The 23,021-nt window shown below is 42.5% G+C and overlaps 1 protein-coding gene across 2 annotated transcripts in view; it reads right to left on the minus strand.

Annotated features, from left to right (window-relative positions):
• The window catches only part of KCNIP1 (potassium voltage-gated channel interacting protein 1), a 117,872-nt gene that overhangs the window by 89,530 nt on the left and 5,321 nt on the right, over positions 1–23,021 (minus strand). The gene's annotated exons all lie outside the window — the stretch shown is intronic.

Consider the following 23,021-nt stretch of genomic DNA (forward strand, 5'->3'; position numbering starts at 1 on the left):
GTCTTCATCCAACCTCATCTACTATGTAACTATGTAACCATAATAAAATGGTATTCCCATCTTGGCATTTAGGGCTACAGTCAAATGCCTGATAGATGGAGGCCCCACCTCTGGGACTCAAATCTATCTTGATATTGGGGTCCTATACACAGGCAGCAGTTTAGAAGAGTGGACTACACACGTGCAAATTTCTCTACTCTCTTGTACAGATCTTCCAAAAAATACCTTAGCAGGGAGCCTTGGTTATTTTCGCAGCCCCTATACAAGTGAATCCAGAAAGTCGCCATTCTCAAGACAGATGCACATCCCAGAGTTGAGACCACCATTTATCATATATGGTATATACTATGGATAAATCCATTCATGCCAACGTGGGAATAATACTATGTACGTCTTGTCTGGAAAAATTGACAAATACTGATCTGTTCTATGATGGACACAAACAAAGCCCGAGGGACCCAATTAAAAATAATGGAGTCCATTACATGTCTGTATTATTTTTTTTTAACTCAAATCCAACTTTGAGTTGAGTTTAACCCTTTAACTATTGTCTGACACTCAAATTTCTGCAGTTATAAACTACTAGGGTATGTTCACACGGCGGAAAATGAAGAGGAATGGGCCTAATCAAGAGGGAGTCTCGAGCCGCGGACCCCAAGGGCGGATTCCATAGTGGGATCAAGCAAGACGTTTCTTTTTTTCCGCGTCCTGTTGCAATCTCTGCCTCCCATTGAAAACAATGGGAGGTGAATTTTAGGAGGAATCTGCTCCATCTTTGGGGCAAAATCCGCGGCAAATTCCTCCACATGAACACACCCTATATCCAAGGCTGACACTGATGCTCACAAGGATTAACCCCTGTGTGGCTAATCTCCTGTGTTACCCATGAGGAAGCTCCAAGAATACTGTATGTACCATATTGTCTTTTTTTCTGCAGTGTGGACAATATTCCATGCAGATTGTTTTCCAGAGTCTATGAAGGGGGTTACATGAACCTTGTTCATATCCATCGGAGGAGGTATGTTTGGCAGATAAAGAAGATTTCAGTGTTGAATCTGCAACAAATCATCAGTATTGAAGTATGACCTTATAGCTTAGAGCACATTATAATATATACAGTCCTATGAAAAAGTTTGGGCACCCCTATTAATCTTAATCATTTTTAGTTCTAAATATTTTGGTATTTGCAACAGCCATTTCAGTTTGATATATCTAATAACTGATGGACACAGTAATATTTCAGGATTGAAATGAGGTTTATTGTACTAACAGAAAATGCGCAATATGCATTAAACCAAAATTTGACCGGTGCAAAAGTATGGGCACCTCAACAGAAAAGTGACATTAATATTTAGTAGATCCTCCTTTTGCAAAGATAACAGCCTCTAGTCGCTTCCTGTAGCTTTTAATCAGTTCCTGGATCCTGGATAAAGGTATTTTGGACAAACAATTCAAGTTCAGTTAAGTTAGATGGTCGCCGAGCATGGACAGCCCGCTTCAAATCATCCCACAGATGTTCAATGATATTCAGGTCTGGGGACTGGGATGGTCATTCCAGAACATTGTAATTGTTCCTCTGCATGAATGCCTGAGGATTTGGAGCGGTGTTTTGGATCATTGTCTTGCTGAAATATCCATCCCCGGCGTAACTTCAACTTCGTCACTGATTCTTGAACATTATTCTCAAGAATCTGCTGATACTGAGTGGAATCCATGCGACTCTCAACTTTAACAAGATTCCCGATGCCGGCATTGGCCACACAGCCCCAAAGCATGATGGAACCTCCACCAAATTTTACAGTGGGTAGCATGTGTTTTTCTTGGAATGCTGTTTCTTTTTGGACGCCATGCATAACGCCTTTTTTTATAACCAAACAACTCAATTTTTGTTTCCAAAATGAAGCTGCCTTGTCCAAATGTGCTTTTTCATACCTCAGGCAACTCTATTTGTGGCGTGCTTGCAGAAACGGCTTCTTTCTCATCACTCTCCCATACAGCTTCTATTTGTGCAAAGTGCGCTGTATAGTTGACCGATGCACAGTGACACCATCTGCAGCAAGATGATGCTGCAGCTCTTTGGAGGTGGTCTGTGGATTGTCCTTGACTGTTCTAACCATTCTTCTTCTCTGCCTTTCTGATATTTTTCTTGGCCTGCCACTTCTGGGCTTAACAAGAACTGTCCCTGTGGTCTTCCATTTCCTTACTATGTTCCTCACAGTGGAAACTGACAGGTTAAATCTCTGAGACAACTTTTTGTATCCTTCCCCTGAACAACTATGTTGAACAATCTTTGTTTTCAGATCATTTGAGAGTTGTTTTGAGTAGCCCATGATGCCACTCTTCAGAGGAGATTCAAATAGGAGATCAACTTGCAATTGGCCACCTTAAATACCTTTTCTTATGATTGGATACATCTGGCTATGAAGTTCAAAGCTCACTGAGGTTACAAAACCAATTTTGTGCTTCAGTAAGTCAGTAAAAAGTAGTTAGGGGAATTCAAATCAATAAAATGATAAGGGTGCCCATACTTTTGCACCGGTCAAATTTTGGTTTAATGCATATTGCACATTTTCTGTTAGTACAATAAACCTCATTTCAATCCTGAAATATTACTGTGTCCATCAGTTATTAGATATATCAAACTGAAATGGCTGTTGCAAACACCAAAATATTTAGAACAAAAAATGATTAAGATTAATAGGGGTGCCCAAACTTTTTCATAGGACTGTATATATATATATATATATATATATATATATATATATCCTTGCTTGTGGGGACGTTCGCAATCTCAATAGTTCATAAAGTATAATGAATGCAAAGGTAGGATCAAAGATGTACTACTCACTAGGAACACTTGTCCAGAGGCAATAAAAAGGGAATAATAATGAGATGTAAATGCTAATTTTTCATACGCACAATCATTCTGTTCTTCTATGAACTAAATCTAATATCTACAGTAACATGCAGGATGCATTTCAGGACTATATCAGACAGACTACAGTAGTTCACAATACTAAGACTTTATTGGAAGTAAAATATATTTTCTTGAGTTAACAGTTTCCATGCTTGAGATAAGATCTCCTTGGTGGAAAGAGGGAACTTGCTCTAGCATCACCTTTTGAAAGGGCTCTCCCTGTAGATCAATGCCTGGTTTCCCAGAAATCTAGTAGCAAAATCTGGGAATAAAGTTAGGCCATAATATCTTCTCCGAAAGGAAAAAGAGACCCATCCACACTCATCAGTGTGAAGCAGGGCACAGGCTAGGTGGAGTGAGAAATCAGAAGGGGTACTGTGTCTCCGTTAGGTGGCGCTGGAGCAAAGGCCTCTTTTTCCAGCAAGGAGGAATTATTTACATATTCTTTAACCATAATTCTTAGCGGGCAGGCATGGTCTAATAAGTCCCTGTATACCGCAAGCTGGCCTGATAAAAATAAAAATGGTTACATGGGAAAGTATGTAGGGGACTCAGGATCTGAGCTCTCTCCATACACAGTGGATAACGGTTGTACAATACAGCCAGCACCCGCCGCTAATGGCTGCAATTGCTGCTGACACCGATCACAGCTATTAACACTTTAGATGCCATCTTCGTCCGATTATTGCTCTCCGGAACGTCAGCGGAGGGTGCTGATCCACTGCCATGACAGCCAGGAGCTTATTGAAGACTCCCAGGCTTGTCATTGCCATAGTTCTATTACAGCATTGGCAGCGTGTAATAGAAGTGAATGGATTTAGTATCACAATGAATAGTATGAGTGATCAGATCCCCTAGAGCAGTGATTTTCAACCTTTTTTGAGCCGCGGCACACTTTTTACACTTAAAAAATCCCGGCGCACACCACCAAACAAAATGGCACAAAATGACACTAAAACAGTACATATTATACATATAGTTAATAATATAGATTCTAAATGTATTTATACTCACTCAGTGTGAAACCTGGGCCTGTTTCGATGAACACAAAATTTCATTATCATTCATTATCTGTCCCCAGATTCATGTCCTCTCCATGTCTGCCCCCAGATTCATGTCCCCTCCATGTCTGCCCCCAGATTCATGTCCCCTCCATCTCTGTCCCCAGATTCATGTCCCCTCCATCTCTGCCCCCAGATTCATGTCCTCTCCATGTCTGCCCCCAGATTCATGTCCCCTCCATCTCTGTCCCCAGATTCATGTCCCCTCCATCTCTGCCCTCAGATTCATGTCCTCTCCATGTCTGTCCCCAGATTCATGTCCTCTCCATGTCTGTCCCCAGATTCATGTCCTCTCCATGTCTGTCCCCAGATTCATGTCCCCTCCATCTCTGCCCCCAGATTCATGTCCTCTCCATGTCTGCCCCCAGATTCATGTCCCCTCCATCTCTGTCCCCAGATTCATGTCCCCTCCATCTCTGCCCCCAGATTCATGTCCTCTCCATGTCTGCCCCCAGATTCATGTCCCCTCCATCTCTGTCCCCAGATTCATGTCCCCTCCATCTCTGCCCCCAGATTCATGTCCTCTCCATGTCTGTCCCCAGATTCATGTCCTCTCCATGTCTGTCCCCAGATTCATGTCCTCTCCATGTCTGTCCCCAGAATCATGTCCTCTCCATGTCTGCCCCCAGATTCATGTCCCCTCCATCTCTGTCCCCAGATTCATGTCCCCTCCATCTCTGCCCCCAGATTCATGTCCTCTCCATCTCTGTCCCCAGATTCATGTCCTCTCCATGTCTGTCCCCAGATTCATGTCCTCTCCATGTCTGTCCCCAGATTCATGTCCTCTCCATGTCTGTCCCCTGATTCATGTCCTCTCCATGTCTGTCCCCAGATTCATGTCCTCTCCATGTCTGTCCCCAGATTCATGTCCCCTCCATCTGTGCAGACAGTGTACACATTAGACTTACCTTTCTCCTCGTTCCCTCGCTGCTCTCTCTCTCCGCGGTCTTGCTAACAGTTAGAGACGCGATGTGATGACGTAGCCAGACCACGGAGAGAGAGAGAGCAGCGAGAAGAACGAAGGGAACGAGGAGAAAGGTAAGTGTAATTGGGGAACTTTCCCCGCGGCACACCCGACCATGTGTCGCGGCACACTAGTGTGTCGCGGCACACTGGTTGAAAATCACTGCCCTAGAGTCCTAGGGGTTCTGAACATAAAAGTGAAAAAAGAAAAAAAAAGTTTTTAAAAGTATTTAAAAAACCACAAACTTTTAAATCCCCCCCTCCTTTCCCTCAATCACATATAAAAATAAATAACCATAAATGCTCGAACTATTAAAATATTAAAATATCTATCTCATACGGTGAGCGGCGTAGCAGTGGAAAAAAATCAAAATAACTAAATGGCGTGACGACACAAATTAATTTCACTATTTTGCAGTTTTTCATTGCTTAAAAGGTATCAAACATTACAAATACTATATACGTTTATTATTACCGTGATCGTACTGACCCAAAGAATACAGGTAACATGTAATTTTTACCACACAATGAGCGCCATAAAAATTATACTCATAGGATATTGGCGCTAATGTGTTTGTTTTTTTTCAATTCCACCCCATTCTGAATTTTTTTTCCAGCTTACCAGTACATTGTACAGGATATTGAATGGTGCCCTTACAAAATATAATTTGTCCCACAAACAATAAGGCAGGCCCGGTTCACATCTGCGTTCGGTAATCTGTTCGGGGAGTCCGAATGCATTGACAAGCAGTGACAAGTAGAGATGAGCGAGTAGTACTCGATCGAGTAGGTATTCGATCGAATACTACGGTATTCTAAATACTCGTATTCGATCGAGTACCACTCGCTGTTCGAATGTAAAAGTTCGATGCAGAACCAGCATTGATTGGCCGAATGCTATACAGTCGGCCAATCAACGCTGGTTCTTCTCCTACTTTTAGAAGTCTTCCCCGCAGTGTCTTCCGGCTCTGAATTCAATCTGCCAGGCATCGGGCCTAAGCAGAGCTGACTGTGCATGTCCACTTGTAGTGCGGGAATGTGCAGTCCGCTCTGGCCAGGTCCGATGCCTGGCAGAGTGAATTCAGAGCCGGAAGATGCCGCGGGGACACTGCACGGAGAAGACTTCTCGGAGGATCCAGCCCGACCCTCACTCGTGGACTTGGTAAGTATAATTTGATTGAACGTTGCCTACCCCTGAAACAAGAATTTTCCCCCCATAGACTATAATAGGGTTCGATATTCAATTCAAGTAGTCGAATATTGAGGGGCTACTTGAAACGAATATCAAACCTTGAACATTTTACTTTTCGCTCATCTCTAGTGACAAGTGAAAGATCCCATAGACTATAACGGGGTCCGTGTGTTTTCCGCGCGGTGTCTACTCGAGTCATGCGGATTGGAAAGTAGATCATCAAGTACTTTTCTGTCCACATGTTTGGTGCGGACACTGCGTGGAAGACACACAGACCCCATTATAGTCTATGGGATCCGTCAGCTTTCATGAGCTTACTGCTTGCAGTTGCGTTCGGTATTCCATTCGTGGGGGTACTCTCCAAACGGATTACCGAACGCAGATGTCAGCCAGTCCTAAGCCATCATGTGGACCGAAAAAAATAAATTATGGAAAGTGGGGAGAAAAAACAGATATGCAAAAATGAAAATTGTCTCGGTCTATAAGGGGTTAAGGAGACAGTACCCCTTCTGACCCAAGCTTGGGCTATTTTTATTTTACAGAACACCAGTATTTCTTTTCTTTAATACATCAACCATTATCCTTGCAGGATTTCGCACTGATAATGTGTTGCTTTGTCACAGTATGCAGAAGTAGAAATATTCCAGGCTGGAGATTGTATGTTGTAAACATCATAATGAGGAAATTGTTCTATAATTATGCTGTACTATAAGTCTGGAAAGAATAATCATTCTACTGATGGATGCGAACCTGTAATGGAACCTGAAACTCGACAGGGTTTGTGGGAGTAGCAGGCCCCATGCCAAACTTGCACCCACGCTGAGACACCTTTACAATGCTAACAACACATACAGTATATTTCAGCACCCCAAGAAAATAATAGAATATTAAGTCAAGAAGAAAAGTGATGGAAAGAAAAATAGGGTTGCATGGTCTGGACATGTTTAAAGAGAATCTGTCACATAGAAACAATCTGTCCAATCTGCAGAAGGAGATGAGCAGACTAAGATTTACTTTACATTATATACAACTTTATACACTGTCTACTAGAGATGAGCGAACAGTAAAATGTTCGAGATTCGATATTCGTTTCGAGTAGCCCCTCAATATTCGACTACTCGAATCGAATATCGAACCCTATTATAGTCTATGGGGGGAAAATGCTCGTTTCAGGGGTAGGCAACGTTTGATCAAATTACACTTACCAAGCCCACGAGTGAGGGTCGGGTTGGATCCTCTGAGAAGTCTTCTCCGTGCAGCGTCCCCGCGGCGTCTTCCGGCTCTGAATTCACTCTGCCAGGCACCGGGCCTGGGCAGAGCCGACTGCGTATGCCTGCACTACAAGCGGGCATGCGTAGTCGGCTCTGCCCAGGCCCGATGCCTGGCAGAGAGAATTCAGAGCCGGAAGACCCTGCGGGCACGCTGCACAGGGAGAAGACTTCTAAAGGTAGGAGAAGAACCAGCATTGATTGGCCGACTGTATAGCACTCGGCCAATCAATGCTGGTTCTGCATCGAACTTTTCCATTCGAATAGCGAGTGGTACTCGATCGAGTACGAGTATTTCGAATATTGTAGCATTCGATCGAATACCTACTCGATCGAATACTACTCGCTCATCTCTACTGTCTACCAATAAGTATTTGGACACCTGTGGTCCGAGCGGCACGAGCAGCAATTACAGCTTCAATCTTCTGGGTCATGCTTTCCACAAGTCCTTGTATGACGGCTAGTGATATTTTATTCCATTCAGCTCGGGGAAGACAGGTAAGTTATTTCACCGATTTTGGACGGCTGCTGCACCCCTTAGTTCGGCGATCCAACTCATCCCAGAGGTGCTCGATAGGGTTCAAGTCTGGGCTCTGGACAGGCCAGTCCAGTCCGTTAACCTGATTGTCACTGTACCAAGCCATGGCAGACCTCGCTACATGACAGCTGGCGTTGTCATCCTGGAAGTAACATTGGTCTAACCCATAGAACCGCCATAATGTAGGAAGCACACTGTTATCTAAAATAGTGCAATATGCATCGGTGTTGAGTTTACCATGCACTGGGACCAAGGGAGAAACACCCCCCGACCATAACTCCACCTCTGCCGAACTTTACTGGGTGTCCAAATACTTATTGGTAAACAGTGTACTGATCATTCTACTTTCTGTAGTCAAGCAGGCAATCCACCAGTGACTGACAGCCTCCCCTCTACAACTGTGCTGTGCATACAGAGCTAGCTGTCAATCACTGATAGAATGGCCTTCCTGACTTCGCAATATAGAAAGAGCAGAGATCTCAATAGATAAATGACAGATTACACAGAATCTTTTCCAACAAAATGATATATCAGTATGTTCAGCTCCTTCTGCTCTATAACAAGCTGCCTACAGATTGGACAGGATTTTCAAGTGGCGGATTACCTTCCAGCTAATGTTATCAAAGTATTTCCACGAAATAGCAATCTACTCGTGGGCTGGTATATGTTGGTAGAACTTTTTTCCAAATTTATACAATAGAATATTCAATTGCACTAGTTTTTATATCTACAAAAAAATCAGGAAATCTTCCCAACGTGCACCGCTGCAAGTGTAGTAGAAATGCGCTGCTGAGTAGTAATGGTTACAACTCGTACAGTGACGTCTGAACTCAGGTTTATTAATATCATGCTCTTATCTAATATAAATAAAATAAGACAGGAGACCGCTGCCTTGCACTACGTTCCCTATCTCCATGTTATGTGACTACTGGCTTATATCACTCATATACAGAAGTTATATGCCAAAATCTTTGCTCTACAATGTACAAGCCTAATTCCCTGCCCTATCGAGAGTGAACAAGTCAAATGTATTCCATGCTGTGAAGCCTGGGAAGTTCTTGTTCTTTATTTCTCTTGCTTGGGGCCAAGGACTCCCTCTCTGCCATCTATATATAGAAGGAGAAATCATGTTTGATTGAGTAAGCAGAGAGTTCCTCGAGGTGACCTTGAAAAGTGTTGGACTTGGCCTGAATCTCCGTGTTGTGCGGTCTCCCAACAGCGCGGATTAGTGTAAGAGGTCTCCCTTCTGCCCCTTTTTATATTACCAGTGGCATCAGGCTGGGTTACCCACGACCGTTCATCTCTACATTCTGCTAATGGAAATCTTGGCGAATGTCATAAGACATAATTAGTATCTTCAAGGCGTCTTAATTGAATTGAAACAATATAAGTTGTCTCTTTTTGCCAATGACCAGTTCATGTTACAAAACCAAAAGTGGTTCGACTGGATATACTGAATTTGACCATTGTGGAGCATGACATAACTTTAAAGTAAATATACAGACAGAGCACTCCACATCTTAAGATATTTACGTTTGAGTTTCTTCTTGAGGTCAGGTCCGATGGGGACTCCTCGAACGAAATACCGAATGCATTAACAAGCGGTGAGCTTATGAAAACACACAGACCCCATAGACTATAATGGGGTCCGGGTGTTTTCCACGCGGTGTCCGCTGAAGTCATGAGGAGAGGAAAGCAGCTCATCTATCCACATGTTGTGAGCGGACACCGCACAGAAATCACACAGACTAGATTATAGTCTATGGGGTCCGTGTGCTTTCACTGCACACCACTTGCCAATGAGTTCGGTATTCCATTTGAGGGGTCCCCATGTGGACACTCCGAACGTAATACCGAACGCAGATGTGATCCAGGCTTTGATGCCATTCTCAAGCCATCTGGAGTGTTGGATTTCATTGAAATGGTGGATTTTTGGAACAAATGGCAATTTTCACTTTTCAGCTTTGCATTGATTTGTGGGGGGAAAAATGTTCATTTTGCCCCTTAATAAATTCTGTGAGTTGTGTAGGTTACAAAATGGGGTCCTGTCTTTGGATTTCCATTTTACTGGAACAGTCTACAGTGCTACAGATTTGTCCGTTCAGCAGTTTATGCCGACATACATGACATGGTGAAGCGGGTTATTCTGGACACAGTAATGTCATATATGTGGGTAGAGCTTATAAATTATTAATACACCTCCCTTTTTGCCCTAATGGACTTGTCCATTTTGGTGTTTTTCATGGTCACATTTTGCATGCTATCATTTCTTTTTCCATTTATGTACCAGTTGCAGATGGGATGAGACACGCATTGTAATAACACCATTCAGGGATGTCTATAACTTATTGACTAAATTAACTCTTTCGGGTGGGAGGTAATGAAAAAAACATCAATTCTGGCCTTACTTTTTAACATTTTTTATTTTTTTGCCATTGAACGTAAAACATAAGTAACATGCCATCTTTATTCTCTGGGTCATTATGATTGCAATAGATACCTGATTTATTTGTTTTATGTTATAGTAATTTTTTAAAATTGTTTATGCATAGCCATCTTCCCAGAGGCACGACATTCTTATTTTTACATTGAACCTACAGCACACTGGCATGCAAGAGATAAGTAAGCTAAGAAGTCATTTTTTCCCTTTGGGATTGCCTTTTTTTTCCATTTAAGTATGTATTAGTAAAATGGGAGGAAATCCACGCAAACACTGGTAGGAGAAACCCAGGACTCCAGCGCAGCAAGGCCAGCGCCACACCTCTAATGAGGCGACCTGAGGCGACTGCCTCAGGCGGCACTATGCCGGAGGGGTGGCTTTTTTACTGACCTAAGCCAGTCCAGGACAAGCTGCGTGCGAACTGTCCTGGACTGGCTTAGCGTTATGGCAGCTCAGCAGGGGAAGCAAGAGGTGGCTTGGGGCGGGCCTGTGGACGCCCCTCATCCCTAGCAGAGAGCAGGTCGTCTCCCTGCCTGCTCTCTGCATGCTAACGCCGCCCCCTCCTTCCCACACACCGGGTGACGTGGCCACATAATCAGGCTCGCACCCGACGTGTGCCTGCGCTCCTACACGGTCTCACAAGACCGCTGCGCAGGCTGAAGATCAGACAGTAGTAAGTACACTGCTGCTGAAAAAAAGCACGGAGATAAAAGTGATTTTTCAATTATTTATCCCCTATCCTACGGATAGCCCCTTCCTTACCGCTCAGCCATGACGCTGATCAACGCCCCCACCCGATAGTACTCTACCATAGACTAGTACTGGGGGAGCGTTCCTCACCGCTCAGCATCATCGCTGGGTAGTAAGGAACGCCCACTCTGACAGTACAGCGCTATACACAGTACTGTCAGGAGGGGCGTCCCCAGCTAGACTGTCAGGAATGCTATTCTGAATGTGAAGAGACATTGCTAATGGCACTGATATCTCTTGCCCCAAGGCACATAATGGGAAAGCCGACAGTGCGCTGCATTCAGCGCACTGTCGGCTTTCTATGGGTATATAAAACCACATGTGCCCGAGGACATAAAGGTCCTCTATAAGCAGGGAAACCAGTACTATAACTGTCTTCCATATATATAGCATATTTAGGATTTTATTTTTATAGAGTTCACTTAGTGGTAAAAATGAGACGTTGCTTTGTTGCTTATATTCTTTAGCTTGGCACAATCATAGTGATATAAAATTTATATACTTTATCTTTTAATACCAAAAATCCAAAACTTTTGATAAGGAAATCAATATAAATCCGATGTATATATATTTCAGCTATATGTTGGGATATATACAGCTGAAATATAGTTTTCTCTGATTCTGTTAGTTAGATGAGTTTGAACCCTGACCTGATGCCTGTGACTGGTACGGTTCAGAAAAACAAGGTAATAAAATAAAATAAAAATAAAAAAAAATAAAAAAATTTCGTTGCCATATTCTGACACATAAAGCTTGTGAAGGAATAAGTAAGATGGAAGGTTTTACAGCTCTAATGGACAAATATTCCCTAATGACCAACTTGCTCTATAAAGTCTAAATTGTGTGAAATCTTTTACGCTCCAAAATGCATTAAAAAAAAAGCTTTGTGTGATTTTTAATTTTTTTGATGTTTAATAATGATGATGGTCCATAAAGGTTGCTCTTAAATTTGCCCAGAAAGCTCAAAACCTACGACTGGTAATTTAGAAAAATTAGAATTACTATATATTATTAAAACACAGAGTGAGTCCTAGAGAAAGAAAGTTTCCAGAATGGACATTTATTATTATTTAAGTTTTGTATTAATAGGTTGTTACCTTGTAATTTCTGAAAGTTCTGTAAAATATGTCTGTGCGATATAAATATAGGTTTTTATTACTAAGACGGGCTTATATTGGTATAAAAATTATAAAGTAATCGATCTTGGGATGCGTTCATTTATTTCACAGTATGCAAATGTGTAGTCAGGAGCACTGGGGGCATCTCCGTTGCTCCACGCCGCTCTAAAGCACCTCCCCTCCTTCCTCCCTTCTTTGACTGACTGGTCCAGGGAATTATGCTGAAATCTGTCTGGTCCTATGTTCTTGCATCAGAGAAGGGTGGGATGTAGCGGTTTGGAGTAAAGGAACCACCCTCGGTGCTCCAGAATGCTCATTTGCATATATCTTATATTATTATCTTAGCAATGGAGGCACAATTTTATGGGGAAAAAAACATTTAAAGGGATTCTATCATTTAACTAAATACACGTAGGAATAGCCTTAAGAAAGACTATTCTTCAATTACCTTTATTATTCTGATCCGCCCCGCCGTTCCTGAGAAATTTCTTCTTTCTTCCATATCTGAATGAGTTTTGAGACAGCACTGGGGGCGTCCCCTGTACTGTCTGAAAACTCTCCAGTGACGCCTCTGTCTTCTTCTTCTGGACCGCATCTTCTCTCGCACTCCCATCGGGTCTTCATCCAAAAGTGCCAACTGCGCATGTCCGTCGGCCATTTTCCTGTGGCCAAACGGGAGAGGGCACAGGAAAATGGCCAACAGACATGCACAGTCGGCGCTTTTGGTTGAAAACCCAATGGGAGCGTGAGAGAAGAGGAGGTCCGGAGAAGAAGACCAAGGCGTTGCTCGAGAGTTTACAGACAGTACAGGGGACGCCCCCAGTGCTGTCTCAAAACTCATTTAGATATGGAAGAAAGAAGAAATTTCTCAGGAACGGAAGAGAAGAATAGACTTTCTTAAGGCTATTCCTACATGTACTTAGTTAAAAAGTGTATTATAATGATAGAATCCCTTTAAGTGAGCCTACCTGTGTTGCTGGTTAATGGTGAGTTAACACCTGCGCTCGGTCTCCGCTTTGCAGGTTTCCATCTTCCGCCCCAGAAACTGGACAGGAGACGGAAACTGGCAGTCACTTTTCATACCCATTCATCCGCCTGTGATGGTCTTCTGGTCTCCGCGGCGAAACTGGTTCTTTTTTGACCGGACACAAAGTCCTGCATGTCCGACCTTGTGTCCAGTCAAAAAAAAGAAAGGTTTTGCCGTGGAGACCAGAAGACGCTCACAGGCGCTCAGGGCGGACACTGACTGCTGGGTTTCCGTCTCCTGTCAGGGTTTCTCGGACAGAAGACGGAAAACCACAAAGCGGAAACCAGGCGCAGGTGTGAACCTGCCCTTAGTATGATTCACCCTAGTGACAGATGCCTTCTTTTAAACCCCAAAAATGCTGCATTCGTATGTGGAGGCCCCACGTAGCGAAAAACACTGCAGGAAAAACGTTGACAGAAACGCATTGCGGTTTTTACTGCGGCGCTTTTCACAGAAAGTCCGCAGAGTTTTCCAGACTCTTTGCTTCCATTATACCTATAGGGAACATGCCGGTGGTTCCATACATATAATTGACTTACTGCAAAAAAAAATCACCACATGTCCACTCCAGATATTTTTCTGCAATCCGTGGATAGAATTCGCTACAATTCCATCCACTCAGCAGGGAATGTAAAAGGCTGCGGTTTTTCTCACGTAGGGCTGCGGGGCTTAATGGGTGGCAGCTTGCATATTTTAAAAATGAAATATTAAAAGTAGTTATGCTGGAGGGGACTGTTCATAAATGACATGATTCTTAGTACGCAGATGAAGCGAATGTGCCTGAGAGATATAAGAAGTGACAGAATCTAAATGAGACAGATGATTGCTGACATTTCCAACCTAACATTGACCTTCTTGTGCTATATTCAGCAGATAGGCTTGTGAAGTTTGCAATGTACTAAGCGACTTAATACAAAATTGTCACACTATATACATAGCAAAAATGTGTATAGTCTGTACACCGCCTCTAACACCTAATACATTCAGTAATTTCATTTTGCCAATAAATATTCCTGAGGTTCCCTTGGATTTTATGTTCTCAGTAACCAATGAAACTTGTCCATACCAACCAAGAAAATGTTATGTTCTTACTAGAGATGAGTGAGTAGTATTCGATCGAATACCTCACCGCCATAGGAATGCGTGTAAGTGGCCGATCACCAAGGGGTTAAGCGCAGTGAATATTCGATGCGCTATACCCCTTCGTGATCGGCCGCTTACACGCATTCCTATGGCAGCGAGGTATTCGATCGAATACTACTCGCTCATCTCTAGTTCTTACCACAATGTTGCAAAAACTTGTACGCCATGCAAGGGTACAAATTCTTTTTTGATGTTAAAGTTAAATGAATGGGAGCCACGGGCCGCAAAATAGGACATGGATAGGACTTGTTCTATATTTTGCGGCCTGGACTGTTGGCCCGCACATGGGACTGTGTATATCATGGTCATGTGTATGGCCCCATAGAAATGAATGGGTCAGTGGGCTCTGCTTAGCACACTGAACACGGCCACGTCATCTGCCACCGGCCTTAAGCAGGGATTTAACTTGATCATTTCAGTAAGAATTTGGAATGAACAGAGTTACAATTCTCATCGTGGCGCGGGTTCAGAGCACATGATATCACAGATGGAGCAAAGTTGAACTTATTTTTTGGGAAATATTCCTTTTAACACAGAACATTAACTTAACTCTTTCAATGGTTTCTATTCTGCTCTATGATACGAAATCCCACTGCAACTAGTAACCCCTTAATGACCACCAATATGTCTAGGGCTGGGTAATTAACCAAAATATAACCGAAACTGAATATCAACCAGGATAACCGACTTGGACCGAACACATCCAGACTGAAACTGCTATTATTATACTCTGGGGTTTCTTCAGAGCCCAGACTATAATGATCAAAGGCCCAGGGGAGGTGAGGGAACATAAAAAACAGGGTCAGGCTGAGCCCCATGTTGCAGAAATGCAGCTTATTTTGTTGCAGATTTTGCTGCAGTCTTTTGAGCTCAAGTCAAGAATAACTACAAAAGGAATCCACTTGAAGATAGATCAGCTCGCTTCTTTTTTGCGTTAGCGTAAAAAAACGGTAGCCAAAAAAAAAAAAAGCTAGCGGATTCCATAGGACTCTATTGTGAGGTGGTTTTTGGAGGTGGATTTGGAGGCGGATTCCGCATCATAATCTTGACCAAAAAACTCTGTGTGAACTCAGCTTTAGGGGGTATTCACAAGGCGGAAAATGGTGCGGATTCTGGTGCGAATCCACGTGGAGTCCGCGCAGAATCCGCATCAGAATCCTTGTGGGAAAAAAAGCCTCCCCATAAAAAAAGCCTCCCTCTGCGCCATTTTCCTTCATGCGAATGCCCCCCTAAGTATAAAGGAAGCAGAAAGTCCGAAGATGAAACCTCTGTGGATTTACTGTGAAAAGCACTGTGGGAAAAACCATGATGCGTTGCCACCGCAGTTTTTCCTGCAGTGCTTTTTTTTACCATGATATGCTATTTGCGGATCCGTAACATGGATTCATAAATAGACTTGTAGGATCCTCTACACGACTCTGCCCCAAATGCCGACAAATACAGGACATGCTTCATAATTTGCGGCCCTTGGATACAGCAAGGACATAATACTACAAAAAATGTGGTTGCGTGCCTGGGCCGTTAGAATAAGGACACTGCAGATATACTACAGCAGGAAATCTGCAGCTTTTGTGCTGGACATTTGCACTGGAGAAAGAAAGAATTTTACATTTTTTGTTGTTTTGTGGATTTAATAAAAAAATAAAAGCTATAGATGGTGGGTAAATCTTCTACCTTGCACAGCTATGGATGAGATCTGTGATGAAAATCTGCAACATAAATTGACATGATGCAGGTTCTAAATACACACCACAGATCAGTTTCGGCTGCGTATTTTATCAGCAGCGTGTGGACGAGATTTACGAAAATCTCATTGGCTTTGTGTGGAATGTAAAATGCTGCACCATTTCTGCAGGTGTATCTGTGATGTGAAAGCAGACTCTCTAACCTGTGTTTTCCACGTTGCAAAAACGCAGCATTTTACAGTATCTGCAAAGTGGATGGGATTCTGGTTGGGATTTTTTTCACTATCATGTCATGTCTGAGGCCCGATTCACATCTGCATTCGATAATCTGTTCGAGGAGTCTGCATGGGGACCCCCCGAACGGACTACCGAACACACTGGCAAGCAGTGCGCAGTGAAAGAACATGGACCCCATAGACTATAATGGGGTGCATGTGCTTTCCACGCAGTCTCCGCTCGAGTTATACAGACAGGAAAGTAGATTGTGAAGTACTTTTCTGACTGCATGTTCCGTGCAGACACCATGCGGAAAGCACACGGACACTATTATAGTCTATGGGGTCCATGTGCTTTCACTACACACTGCTTGCCAATGCGTTCGGTAGTCCGTTCGGGGGGAAACTCCCCGAACGGATTACCAAATGCAGATGTTAACCGGGCCTCGGACTTGACATGCTAGTGAAAAACATTTGTTTATCTAATGCTTGTCACACAGGTGTTTTTAAAACCATGAATGTCTATGGGTCTATTAACATGACCATTTTTTTCTTGACAAACCGTTTTTCACAGTTGTCTAAAAAAAAAAAAAAAAAAACAGACATGTTTTTGACAGGTATAGATATAACCATGTCAACATTCAGGGGATTTAAAGTGGCCATGTGACAGGAGTTATTCAATGTCATGTGAATAAGCCCCATAACGGACCAACACAGACGTTTTTCATGTATACGTCAACAATGGCACGTGTGAATAAGGCCTTACTGAGCAAATAACTTAATTTTCGCTGAGCATCACATGGATCAATGATCGGAAAATATGGGGGCAACACGGTGGCTCAGTGGTTAGCACTGCAGCCTTACAGCGCTTGGAGTCCTGGGCTCGAATCCTTTGTATGTTCACCCCGTATTTACGTGGATTACCTCCCATTGTACAAGACATACTGATATGGGGCTCACAATCTACATTAAAAAAAAATTGGGAAAATATTCTCAGTATGTGGAGCCAGAAAGCATCCCGAGTACCTAGGATCCCAAGTAGCGCCCTCTGGGATTCCTCCAATGCCAGTTTTATTGCCAGATGCTTATCTGCAATAACTTGGCCACTGCTTCAATAACTGGCAATCCCTGAGTCTCAAATTCCAAACAATCTGTCTCCACTGAACATAAAACCATATTTAGTAAGAAAGGAATAAAACCGCAATGAAGCAAACTGAAATGCTTAGAGGGAAATGATGCAAAACCTCCTCCTACCGACTAAAGACTGGTGCTCTTACATCCTTATTCTACAGCAAAAAACGGGGTGGTCGTAATTTATTGGCAGATTTTATGACTATTCGTAGCCATGCCTCTATATGTAGCTACATGACTGGGGGATGTGCTAGACCTTATTCACACGGCCAGTCACAGTTAAAATACAGAAAAAGATCAATTAAAAAACACACATGTTCTATCTTCGTTAGTTTTTTGATGGACCCAATAGAATCCAATAGATACAACCGATGAAATGCATCTGTTCTTTTAACAAAACACTCGGCCAACAAAAACGGAAAACAGAAGGTATGGAAAGCAGCCATGGAAAATATTCAATTTATAAAAAGGAGAATGAATATCGAATGACAAAAGGGGAATGAATGTAAAGCATAAGAAATTAAAATGTACAAGAAGCTCCTAATACTGAATCCTTCTATGTCCTTTACTTTACATGGCTTGGCTTTCAATGTCATTCGCCATATTAGCATATTAGATGGCAGAAGTAACCTGCGGGCATTGATCATAAATGTATTGCACATTAGGCCTGGTTCACATCTATGTTCGCTAATCCCCATACGGACTCACCGAATACCGAACGCATTGACAAGCGGTGAGCAGCGAAAGCACACGGACCACAGAGACTATAATGGGGTCCACATGCTGTCTGCGCGGAGTCCGCACAAGTCATGTGGACAGGAAAGTAGATCGTGAATTACTTTTCTGTCTGCATGTTCCATGCGGACACTGCTCGGACAACACACGGACCCCATAGACTATAAACTCTCCACTTGCCCCATGTCTTCTGAGTCCCCATGTGGACTCCCCGAACAGATTACCAAACGCAGATGTGAACCAGGCCTTAGATCATCCAGATGAAAAGCAGTTCTTTAGTTCTATCTTTTTTTTTACATAGAGTCTGAAGTAATTTTTTTTTGTCTTTTTTTTTCTATACTTTTGCTTTTGCGTGCAATAAATTTGGCTGCCAATAAATTATGCTGCCTTGCAGATGACTGTTTGAACGGTTAGGGAGCTACAGTCCTATGAAAAAGTTTGGGCACCCCTATTAATTTTAATCATTTTTAGTTCTAAATATTTTGGTGTTTGCAGCAGCCATTTCAGTTTGATATATCTAATAACTGATGGACACAGTAATATTTCAGGATTGAAATGAGGTTTATTGTACTAACAGAAAATGTGCAATATGCATTAAACCAAAATTTGACCGGTGCAAAAGTATGGGCACCTCAACAGAAAAGTGACATTAATATTTAGTAGATCCTCCTTTTGCAGAGATAACAGCCTCTAGTTGCTTCCTGTAGCTTTTAATCAGTTCCTGGATCCTGGATGAAGGTATTTTGGACCATTCCTCTTTACAAAACAATTCAAGTTCAGTTAAGTTTGATGGTCACCGAGCATGGACAGCCCGCTCTCAAATGATCTTAAAACAAAGATTGTTCAACATAGTTGTTCATGGGCAGAATACAAAAAGTTGTCTCAGAGATTTAACCTGTCAGTTTCAACTGTGAGGAACATAGTAAGGAAATGGAAGACCACAGGGACAGTTCTTGTTAAGCCCAGAAGTGGCAGGCCAAGACAAATATCAGAAAGGCAGAGAAGAAGAATGGTGAGAACAGTCAAGGACAATCCACAGACCACCTCCAAAGAGCTGCAGCATCATCTTGCTGCAGATGGTGTCACTGTGCATCGGTCAACAATACAGTGCACTTTGCACAAGGAGAAGCTGTATGGGAGATTGATGAGAAAGAAGCTGTTTCTGCAACCACGCCCCAAACAGAGCCCCCTTAGGTATGTAAAAGCACATTTGGACAAGCCTGTGGACTGTTGAAACAAAGACTGAGTTGTTTGGTCATACAAAAAGGCGTTATGCATGGCGTCCAAAAAGAAACAGCATTCCAAGAAAAACACATGCTACCCACTGTAAAATTTGGTGGAGGTTCCATCATGCTTTGGGGCTGTGTGGCCAATGCCGGCACCGGGAATCTTGTTAAAGTTGAGAGTCGCATGGATTCCACTCAGTATCAGCAGATTCTTGAGAATAATGTTCAAGAATCAGTGACGAAGTTGAAGTTACGCCGGGGATGGATATTTCAGCAAGACAATGATCCAAAACACCGCTCCAAATCCTCAGGCATTCATGCAGAGGAACAATTACAATGTTCTGGAATGGCCATCCCAGTCCCCAGACCTGAATATCATTGAACATCTGTGGGATGATTTGAAGCGGGCTGTCCATGCTCGGCAACCATCAAACTTAACTGAACTTGAATTGTTTTGTAAAGAGGAATGGTCCAAATACCTTCATCCAGGATCCAGGAACTGATTAAAAGCTACAGGAAGCGACTAGAGGCTGTTATCTTTGCAAAAGGAGGATCTACTAAATATTAATGTCACTTTTCTGTTGAGGTGCCCATACTTTTGCACTGGTCAAATTTTGGTTTAATGCATATTGCACATTTTCTGTTAGTACAATAAACCTCATTTCAATCCTGAAATATTACTGTGTCCATCAGTTATTAGATATATCAAACTGAAATGGCTGCTGCAAACACCAAAATATTTAGAACTAAAAATGATTAAGATTAATAGGGGTGCCCAAACTTTTTCATAGGACTGTATCTGGGTTTTTCCTAGATAGCACACTGACCCATTCTCTTTCTATGGGCCCGTACACATCACTGTGAATTACAGGGACCGGTGTGTGGACCGACAGTACGGGCTGCAAAATACGGAACAGGTCCAGTTCTGGTCCGATTTTGCGGCCCCTATTTATTGAATGAATGTACAACTGGCTTAAGACTGAGGACACACACAACATAAATGCTATAGGGTTATTTCTGGCAGTCTTATTTTCTTCAGTATTTTAGTCCTGTGTTATTTTAAGGCTAAGTTGACTTCAGCTTCATACGTCATACGATCAGAACAACGGACTAAAAACTAATATAAACGGTATATAGAAATACAGAGGAGAGAACGTTGTGTTTGCAGGGATTTAACCTCCATATGAAAAGTAAACAAGTAAAGATGGTGAAAAAAAGCCTTGTTTTTCAGATTAAAGTGAATGATGATGGATGGGAGACAGAATGTTCTCTGACAACATCCAGCAGTATATTAGTTTTTCAGTCCTTTGTGGCTCTGATCCATTGTAGCATCAGAACAAACTTAAACGAAGCTAGTGTGAACTGAGCCTAAAATGAAAAATCAAGCAAAGTAACCAGCTACAGGTTTATGCTGAACTCTCTATGTCTCAATCTGGGTTTTTAATTATAAACTAGGTATATAAAACCGTATTGAAAAAAAAAATCCTTGCAGTTTTGGTGCGGATTTTGGTGCAGTTTTTTTTTTATTTTACCGAATTAAATATGTATATATCCTAAAAAAAATCTAAAAAAAACATGCATCAAAAGCATACTGTAGGCAGTTTTTTTTTTTTTAATGCACCTTTAGGCTGAGGCCCCACATTGCGGAAACGCAGGAATGAGAAATATAAGGAAATTCTTATACTTTACCCATCTGCTCAATCTAAACCTGGCTTTGGCTCAAAAAGCCGCAGAAAAATCTGCAACAATAAAAGGGTTAAGACTAAGGCCCCACGTTGCAGAAATGCAGCTTTTTTGTTGCAGATTTTGTTGCGGTTTTTTGAGCCAAAGTTGGTAGTGGATTGAGCAAAAGGTAGAAATATAAGAACGTCCTCTATATTTCTCATTCCCTTTGTAACCATTCTTGGCTTTGGCACAAAAAAAACGCAAAAAAATCTGCAACAAAAAAAGCTGCGTTTCCGCAATCTGAGGCTCTAGGTAATCTCAAGGTCTGCAGATATTTTCCTTTTTGGACTTTCTGTCCCTATTATACTTATATGGAAAACACCGGCGTTTCCGTAGGTGTAATTGAAATGCTAATTTTTACAAAAACGTAATGGCTTTTGAAGTCGCAGCATCTCCACTGTGAATATTTTTCTGCAATGTGTGGCTGGGATTAGTCAGAGTCCCATACACTAGGCAGGTACTGTAAAATGAGCATTTTTTTATATAGCGTTTCCTCAACATGGGGCCCCGGCTCATAACAACTTTTGCACAACATGCAGCCTTAAATTGGGTTCACACTACTGATGCTGTCCGCCTCCGGGTTTCTTGAGGTGCATTCAGATGGTGCAGTTGGGTGCATGACTGTGGAATCATAAGGCTTAAGCGGCGTTCACATTACCGCCACTGTCCACCCCAGGGTTTCCACTGCAAACCCTTGGAAACTGGACAGGGAACGGCTTACCGGCAGTCAGGTTCATTTGAATGGGTTTTAAACCTAACCGCCGGCAAGCCGTCCGCTGACCAGTTTCACACTACCGGACAGCGGACAAGCAGATTCTACCATTGAAATGAATTTTTTTGGCGTTCACACGTCGGAATAGCCTTTAGAAAGGCTATTTGTCTCTTACCTTTAGACGCATTTTCAGCGCTGGGGCCCGTCCCCATCGCTGCGAGAGATCTAATTTGCATACTGGTAAAAAACGGTATTTCTAAGGAACGGCGCAGCAGAGACCACGTCTAAAGGTAAGAGACGAATAGCCTTTCCAAAAAAATTCATTTCAATGGTAGAATCCCTTTAAGTGGTCCGCTGTCCGGTAGTGTGAAACTGGTCAGCGGACGGCTTGCCAGTGGTTAGGTTTAAAACCCATTCAAATGAACCTGACTGCCAGTAAGCCGTTCCCTGTCCAGTTTCCAAGGGTTTGCAGTGGAAACCCTGGGGCGAACAGTGGCGGTAATGTGAACGCCGCTTAAGCCTTATGATTCCACAGTCATGCACCCAACTGCACCATCTGAATGCAACTCAAGAAAGGAACTTTAACATTAGTTGACATTTTTACTAACAAAAAAAAATGTTACAAAACAAGCAAAAAACAAAAAACAGGACCAGGAAGCTGAAAATAAAGCAATAATGTTTGTTATTGCGGACAGGGATTATTAATACATGACTGTGATTTTTCTGTCCATCATTCTTGATACTTCCACAATCTATAAATGTCATGAAACATCCAGGTATATATTAGTGCGCTGTCGTACCTCAATATATGGCTGTAAGACTTTACTAAATGGCATCGGTCAATTTTATTTTCTTTTTATGTAGATTGTGAGCCCCACATAGAGCTCACAATGTACTTTTTTCCCTATCAGTATGTCTTTGGAATATGGGATGGAAATCCATGCAAACATGGGGAGAACATACAAACTCCTTTCTCCCTTTGGTGGGATTTGAATACCAGGACTCCAGTGCTGCAGGCCTGCAGTGCTAACCACTGAGCCACCGTGTGGACCCCACATTGGCCAATTTTATTGAACCCTTCTACCGCTTTAATTGAACTGGTGACACTAACCACAAGCTTAACCCTGTAATGACGCGGCCTATTTTGGCCTTCAGGACAACGTGTACTTTTTGCT

Source organism: Leptodactylus fuscus, chromosome 5, assembly GCF_031893055.1.
Source record: "Leptodactylus fuscus isolate aLepFus1 chromosome 5, aLepFus1.hap2, whole genome shotgun sequence".
NCBI lineage: Eukaryota > Metazoa > Chordata > Amphibia > Anura > Leptodactylidae > Leptodactylus > Leptodactylus fuscus.